This window comes from Cannabis sativa, chromosome X, assembly GCF_029168945.1.
Source record: "Cannabis sativa cultivar Pink pepper isolate KNU-18-1 chromosome X, ASM2916894v1, whole genome shotgun sequence".
NCBI lineage: Eukaryota > Viridiplantae > Streptophyta > Magnoliopsida > Rosales > Cannabaceae > Cannabis > Cannabis sativa.
The window spans coordinates 31472060-31481030 of record NC_083610.1 but is presented as its reverse complement, the minus strand read 5'-3'; positions in this window follow the sequence as shown (position 1 = coordinate 31481030).

Here is an 8971-nt window from a genome sequence, read left to right as displayed (position 1 = left end):
AGTCAAAGTAATATCTTTCCTCCTTCAAAAAATAATAATAAGGGAGGAAAATATAAGAAATGAGCTATGCACAAAACTCAAGTGTACATCACCATTAGTTATGTTGCATACTTGGGACGCAATGGAGAGAAAGTAAAAAAAAAAATCTAAGTCGACAAGGACTAGCTACCCTTGTTTAACAAAAGAAATACGTTTTTCCAAGTGAAAGTCGCCCAACCAAAAGAGGTCTTGAAGGATGCTCATGGCCCAATGCTGAAACGAGATGGACGCCTCTCAAACGTTAGCAAACACTCACAAGTGAAGAGGGGATGCAGTCAACTACAATAAGCCCCTCACATCTGAGTAAAAGGATGAATAAATAATAAGAGGATGAGATCACTCAAAGAGTAATACTCTCTCAAATGAAAACTTGCTTACCACAGTGGAGAAAGTCACTTGGCCAAAGAGTAAGTCTCAGAGTCACTCGGCCAACATCAGTTAAAAATTTCACTCAACCGCATGGTGTCTAAGGTCACTAGGTCGTAAAAAATATATAGAAAAAAAAGGGTTAAACCAGGTGAGGAGAATTTGCCACTACACTAAGGTGTTGTTATGAAGTGAAATTCAAGCAAGGGAAGCCCCCTATATACAATGGGCACATCCTCAAAGAATGCAAAGAAGATAAGACTCACACCGCAGTAAGGAAAATTCCCCAATTCACTCAGTCGATAAGAACACTTAAAAGAATTCTTGAAGACTGGGAGATAAGTGTCAACCCCAAAAATTAGCTCTGATAACTTTCAAGATTAGTCACCTCATCACCCAAGGATTAATGAGGGCGAATTCGATTCACCTACTTACTTGACGTGCATTTCTCAAAGTCACCAGTAGTACTTGCAGACCTCAAGATATGTCCAAGTGGATCTAGGCCAATCCCGTGAGTTATGTTTGCATGTGTGTGTGCGGGTCGGGGGCTCGCATGCGAGCCTTGCATGAATTGTTTGCGAGTGCGTCGAGGTGTGTGTTGTGTGTGTGTGTTGGGGCTCATATGCGAGTCCTGCATACATGCAGGTGTGTGTGTGATTCATGCATGTGTTTTTTGTGTGTGTGTGTGTGTGTTGGGGCTCGTGCGTGAGCCCATGTGGGGGTCTCGCATCCAAGTCATGCATGCATGCAGGGTGTGTGTGTGTTGGGGTCTCACATGCGAGCCCATGTGGGGGCTCGCATGTAAGTCGTGCATGCATGCGGGTGTGTGAGGGTGTTGCATGAATGTGTGCGTGTGTGGGGTCTTGCATGAGAGCTGTGGTGTGTGTGTGTGTAAGTGTGCATGTGTGTGTTATGAGCGTGAGTTGGGGGCTCATGTGTGAGCGCATGTGGGGGGCTAGCACGCGAGAGGTGCATGCATGGGTGTGTGTACGAGTGTTGCGTGCGGGAGTGTGTTGTATTGCATCAAGTGAGTTGTGCAGTGTACGTGTGTTGTGGATGTAAGGTGAAATTCAAATACGCATTAAAGAGAATGTCGTTGGAGGAGGAATCAAAGGATGAGGAGTGCCAGAGAAAAGCGTACCATCATACCTCCTATAAGCTCTGAGAGTAAGAAGGTACGAGTAGTGGAGGGAACGCACCTGCAATGTCTGGGGACCCGACCAAGGGCACACTGCAGCCATCACCCATGCGATCGGGGACCACCTCTACGATCGAGGACCACCTGACACCAGACAAAGGTACGAGAAGCAAGAGCACCTCCTGCACCTGCAGTTTGCAACCTGAAAGCAACATCTTGTCTATTTGGGACCACTATGTAACTCAGGCTATTAGAGCCTATAAATACCTTATTCTCAAGTGTGAGGAGGGGGTTGGAAAATCAATGGTGTAACTCACATATTGAATGCAATAGAAAGAACTCATTCTCTTACTCAAGAAATCTCTTATTCATAAAAACTTATATTTCTTTTCATGTTTATCTTCATCATCATCTTTTTTCCGAGTTTTGTTTAGATTTTTTTGGCCACAAAGTTAGTTGACGAGCTCTTACCATCAATATTTATTTATATATGTTTTAATTTAGTGTAGTGTATTAGGTTTAATTTTTATTTTCATATTTTAATAAAGATTTCGTAAAAAAAAAAATAAAATGATTTAATTTTATTTTAAGTTAATTTATTTAAAAATATTTATTTATTTAGTCTAATTTAATTGTCTCATGTGTACGTTGTGTCTATATGGACAGTACAATATGTACACATGGACAGTCAAGCATGGAACTTAACACTTAAAATAAATAAAAATGACACACTGCTAAGAGAATATGAGTTTTGATTGTTTTGCTGCTAAAATTTAAGTGAGAGTTAATTGCTAGTAAAGTGAAAATTTTAAGAATTTTACCGCAATTTACTCTTAATTTTGTTTAGTAAAATAGAAAGGAATAAAAGAAGTGGTATTACTTTATTATTTATAACTTAATTAAAAATCACAATGTTTTGGACTTTTTGTTATTGAATTACATATATATCCTCTTAGAAGATGTATAAGGTATCATAAATAAATTACATCCAAGGGACAATATTTGGGAATTTTTGTTTTTCATTGAATTACACATACTCTTAAATTAATATATAACTTGTATATATATTTATATATATATTGAAGTCTGATATGATATACTACACTATCCTAATATTTCTTCGTAATAAATTTAGAAGTTATTATTATTTAGTATAATTCGAAAAGCAGTGATTGAAATCAAAATTAAAAATCAATAGAGTAATTAGTTAAGAATAATTTTTTATATTTAATATTACAAAAAATTTATAACTAAAGAAAAGAATATACTACATTATAGGTTTACTAATAATATTTTAATATTTGCTTTCAAAATAAATATATTTAAATATTTCACATATTCTATTACATAAATAATCTTACAAAAAAATAAGAAAAAAATTACAAAGTAATAAACTAAGTTTAAAAGACAGTTATGTTTATTCTCAATAAAAATATAAATACATACATTATACTTTTTAAAATTTTCAAAAAAAAATGATTTATTTAAGTTTTAAGTTTTGTAAAAAAAATCTTATAAAATCACTACAATAGTATCGATTAACAAAAATAAAAACATAAGTGTAGAGAATGGTAAATAGAATTATGTATTGTATTCTATAAAATAGTATATATTTATATACAAAGCTGTGAGACTAAATGGGAAACTACTAAATAAAAGTTACCCTAACTTTTACAACTAATATACATTTAATATTCTAACACTCTCCCTCAAGGTGCAGCATAGATGTTAATCATGTTGGGTTTTGTGCCCTAAATAAAACCCTTTACAATCTGATTAGTTATCAATATAAGAAATTTGAAGTGATTTATGTTTGCATGAATTTTACATGCTAATGGTTTAATATGTTTATTACATTTACACACAAAATCTATTAAGTCCAGATCATATGTTTATTCACAATTATAGTATTGTCAACACAGTAGAATGTGATTGTAATTATATGAATCAAAAGACTAAGTCCCTGTTTCATCAGTGTTTTGGATTTACACTGATGTGATAATCAGCGATGATGTGTACTTACATTTGGAGTAAGTGTTATGTTCTTTCCAGGACATTGGTAAAGTATACTAGTTTCGAATGTATGGAGTATACATTGGACTAGACCGATATTGAACTTAGTTAAGATATTATAAACTTACCATTATATCTTTCCAAGTCAATATCAGTAGTTGATCTTAAGATTAAAAAAATCTAAATCCTGATATGCTTAGGCTTAACTCAGGAGTACTATTCATGTTCTTTAATTTATTAGTTAAACCTACTTTTGGGTCAGGGTGATACGTATATTTTGGGAACATGATAGTATGATTGAGTGGGAGTGCTGAACATAAATATGGAATCTATAGCTTCTACTGGTGTATAGAAGTCAAGTGATGATTCCCTTCGAGCTTAGCTAAATAGATGTAAATGGATGAGCTCTTGTTTAAGTGACTAATTCTTAGATCACTAAATATCATTTACAGGTAGCTAAGTGTTTTAAGGGGCAAAATACGTTGAGGGGTGAAAACGCTAAAATTATCCCATATCGATGTAAATCATCTATATAGAGGATCTTTGATCACAATAAGATTATAACAATGGTTAAATGAGATAGCATATCTATATCGTGGAACATATAATATGCTCTATATAAGTCTGAGAGTGCAATTCTAAGTTCTAAGAGTGGATTCAACGAGGAATTAATAAGTAGGGATTTACTTAGTAAATTCGGTTCACTTATTGGAAGCTCAGCATATAGATCCATGGTCCCCATTCTAGTTGAGACTATACTGCTTGTAAGACTCAATAATTGATTTGTGATTAATCAATTATAATTCTAAAGTTAGACTATGTCTAATTTGTGAATTTTCACTAAGCAGGGGTGAAATTGTAAAGAAAAGAGATTCTAGTTTTATTTATTAATTAAGAGACTTTATATGTCTAATTAATAATTAAATTAAATAACAATATTATTTAATAATCTATTTTAGTTATTAAATAATTAGTTTTGGCATTTAAAAGGTTAGAATTGGAAAATTGGCGTTTTTGAGAAAATAGAAATAAAAATTGTGAAAACTTCAAAAACCAAGTGGGGCCCAATAAACACCTTGGCCGGCCACTTAAGCAGGTTTTTTCAAATTGATATTTTCATTATTTTAATGCCAAATAATTACTAACCTAAACCTAGTAGTTGCCTATAAATAGAAAGTGATAGCTCAGTCAAAAAGATGCTTTTTGGTCAGACAATCAGAAAATTGCTTTTTTCAGAAAAACTGAGCCTTCCACTTCTCTCTCTATTGCCGACCCTATACCTCTCTCTTTTCCTCTTCATAATTTCGAACCTTAGTGATAGAGTAATGCCCACACACAGCAAGTGGTACCTCAATCATAGATTGGAAGACTATGAAGGATCACACACAAAGAGAAGGACATTCGGGCTCGGATCTTGATAATACTCTGTGACAGAAAGGATACAAGGGTTAGAGATCTGAGTGGAAGGAGACATTATTCCGCTGCAACCAATGTAAGGTTTTCTTAACTTTATATGTGTTTCATTATCGTTTTAGAAAGTTCATATTTAGGGTGTTAAATAACGTACTTGTGAGTAGATCTAAGATCCTGGTAAAATAAATTCCAACAACTGGTATCAGAGCCATGGTAATTGATTTTCTTGCAAGAAATTTGGACTTTAAAACGATTGTTTGTGTTTGGGATGGTTTCATGTTGTGTTGTGTTATATGATGATTGATTGATGTTTGTGAATTTTCGTGAAAAATAATTGAAATTATATTTCTGGAATTATTTTTGTATGATAGTATGGAAAAAATTAAGCAATTTACCTTTTTACAGAACTCAATTTCGATTTAATTTGAATTAGTTATGCTTTTTTGAAGTTTTGAAAAAATATCGGGATGTTGCACTCACCCACGCGCGCGGAACCGAGTGATCCTCGGTCAGGCGCGTGTTCGGACAAGATTTTGTTCGAGCAACACGCCAAGGGGTGTCTGAAACCCCTCCTTCACGCGCGGACATGCTGCAGCTTTCCCCCTGAGCCGATTTTTCTCGGCAGTGCACCTCCCTTGCGCTCGCGTACAGCTCGTAATTTTTTCGTTTTTTTTCGATTTTTCATGCTATTTCATGGATTTAACTTCCGATTTTTTGTATAGTTTTGTATTTAGATTTTTATTTTTCAATTTTCAAATCTAATATCATAAATAAATTAATTTGAATTTTTTAAAATTAATCTTAGATATTAGTGTAATTTGAATTTGAAAACAAGTAAATATCTATCTTTTTGCTTGATTTTTATCTTATTTTTAAATTTGATTATATCTTATCTTATTTTTAAATTTATGGTCAGATATTAAATTTTTTAAATTAAAAATTTTTCTAAATAATTTGACCTTATTTAAATTTAAAATAAGATAACTATAATCATGATATTTTGAATAGAAGTAAGATATTTTGCTAACTTTTAAATTTTGTTATTTTATTTATTTAAATTAAATCATAAAATCTGAAAAAGATATTTATTTATCTTTTTATTTTTATTAAATATTTAATTTATAATATAACAATTTTTTTAAAAAAAGTAGTTAGCAAATTTTTTCAAATGATATTTAGGTTAGTTGAAACCTAATTTTTTCAAAATTGCAGGTTTAATTTTAAATATTATTTTATTTATTATTTTATTAATTTCGAAAAAATATATATTTTTATTATTTAATTATTTTTTCCAAATTTAATTATTTAAAATTAAATAAATCCTACATCCAACTATCCAGTTAACCTTGTTGCAGGAGTATGTGTTTTAGCTTATGTGTAAGTTTTATAAAACCTATTATTGCTTGATCTATATTGCCATGGTTAACTTGTTGATAGATCCAATGATCTGATTTTAACCCATGGTTCAATAAGTCAAGTAAATAATTTGTAACAGGTAAATTTTACAATCTTCTTTCATCTGTGTATGACCTAGCAACATGATAGGATCCATCCAAATGTGTGCCTGTGTGAGCCTATATGTTTATTTTATTATATAGATGCATATAGGTTGTTGCTAAATAAAATGTCACACCATGATAGATTTTATTTAGGTCCATTTAGTTTTTGGACCTATTCAATTAATAACAGTTATTTATTTTAAGGTTAAATTCCTCTCTTTTGGGCCTTGTGTGAGAGTTGGGGGCCATTAGAAGTGGGTACGACATACTGAACCCAGCTCCCTCTCACATGAACTACCCCAATTGTGAAGGCCCATTTGCCTGATTTGAATAACTGTGCTAGGTTAATGAAATTAGTTTAACTTAATAAAATTGATTAGCCACATAATTAACTTTTTAAAATATATGAAATTTATTTTCATTTTAATATTTTAAAATTTAATTTTTAAGAAAAACAATCTAAGTTTTAGATATTATTTTTAGATAAACTATTTGTATTTTTCTTATATTTAATTAAATAAAAAATTTTAACTAACTAGATTCTTTCTGAAGCTTATTTAATTAAATATTCCTATTTAAGTTATAAATTAGTTATATTAACTGTTTTTTTTATCTAACTTAAATTTGAATATTTTATTTTAAAATTAAGTTGAGGAATTCTAGGCATTAGTTATTAAAGATTCTTCAGATATTTTTTAAGTTAGTTTTAAACTTAAAATAAAATATTTATCAAATTAAGTGGTTACAACTTAATTTTTGATATTTAATTAAATTGAAATTTGAAAATATTTACGTTCTAGATTTTTTCTATAACAACTTAAATTAGATATTTTTTCAAATTTTTGTGGAAAAGATACTTAGTAAAATAAGATATTTTCTAGATAGTTATTTCTAGACTACTTATTATTTCTAACATTAAATAGGAAAATATTATACATTGTGAAATTAATTATTTAAATAATTAATTTTGGTACAATTCAATTTAAGTATATTTTTCCTAGTATTAAACTAGAGGTTAATAATTAAGTATTCTCTACACTTAATTATTTATTTCTTGAATTTAATACATTTAATTAAATTGAAAAATTAAATATTTAAGTTGATTTTCATCATGATACTTAAATATTTCTTTTTCATGACACTTAATTAAATAGAAAAATTATTTTTAGTTGAAATTTATTTTTTCAACTTAAATTCAAATAATTTTCAAAATATATTTTCTTTATTTTATTAATCAATTTCGAAATTGCATTTAATTATGCTAGATGTTTTTGAATTTATCTTGAGAAATAGATTAAGTTGTAAATTAATTATTTTTTTAATTAATTCTTGGAGCAACTTAAATCAATGATTTTTTCATTTATTGATTAATTTAAAATAAATGAATTAAAGTATATTATTAGAAATTGAATTAATTAGTCAAAGAAAAATCTAGATAGGTGATATTTTTGCTTGAAGTATTTTTTCTAAGTAATTATTATTTAAGTATTTCGAAAATAGTAAAGTTTTTATCGAAAATAGTAAAGTTTTTATCTTTTCTTTTTCAAAATACAATAAATATATTCTCATGGAAATTTAATTTGAGTTGCAAATTAATTTAAATTAATACAACTTAAATTAATTTTCTTAATATTTATATATAAAAATTACTACTAAGATGGAAATAATTCAATTTATTTCAATCACCATCTAAGTATAATTTTATAAATATTAAATTAAATTCTAATTTAGAATTTTAATTCTAAATTCGATATTTAATGAATATATTTTATTATAAATAATAAAGAAAATACATTTTAAATAATGAGCTTTATTATTATTAAGATATTCGATCTCCATTGTTGGTTTTACATAGCTTTTGTTTTAGTGAGTAATCCTCCCTGATGGAGGAACGTTCATTAGCAAGTTAGCACCGTTTAATCTCAGAAGATAAGTAGCTTTGTAAGTGTTTTATATGGTATGGATCACCCTAATGGTGGCGACTGTATTTGACTTACAAAATATGAAACAATGGTAGAAGCTCATAAGATAGAATAGCCTTGACTCTCTCCTAAACGGGACAACACTGAATTCCAATCTTGATCGAATAAAAGGTTGCTAGAATATTTAACATTTTAGACAAGCTGACAACTCTATTCAATGGATGGTAGCTTTGACTCTCGCCTAAACGGGACACTGATATCAGTTTGTTGAAAACCTTAGAAATTATTTACGATTGTATTTTTTTAGTATTTTCTCTTATCATTCCTACATGCTATGTGCTTATAATTTATGAATTAGATTTTGTGTTAAACCATTATTGATTTCTATTTATTATTTTGTAGTATCCTGTATAACCATGATATATCCCATGTTATCACTCTTGACCGAAAATAAGCTAAATGGATCTAACTTTCCAAAATGGAATGAGAACATTAATATTGCTCTCATAGGAGAAAGTGCCTTGTTTGTGTTAACTGAGTCGTCTCCTGAAGTGCCGGGGGACAATGCAACCAAAGCTGTT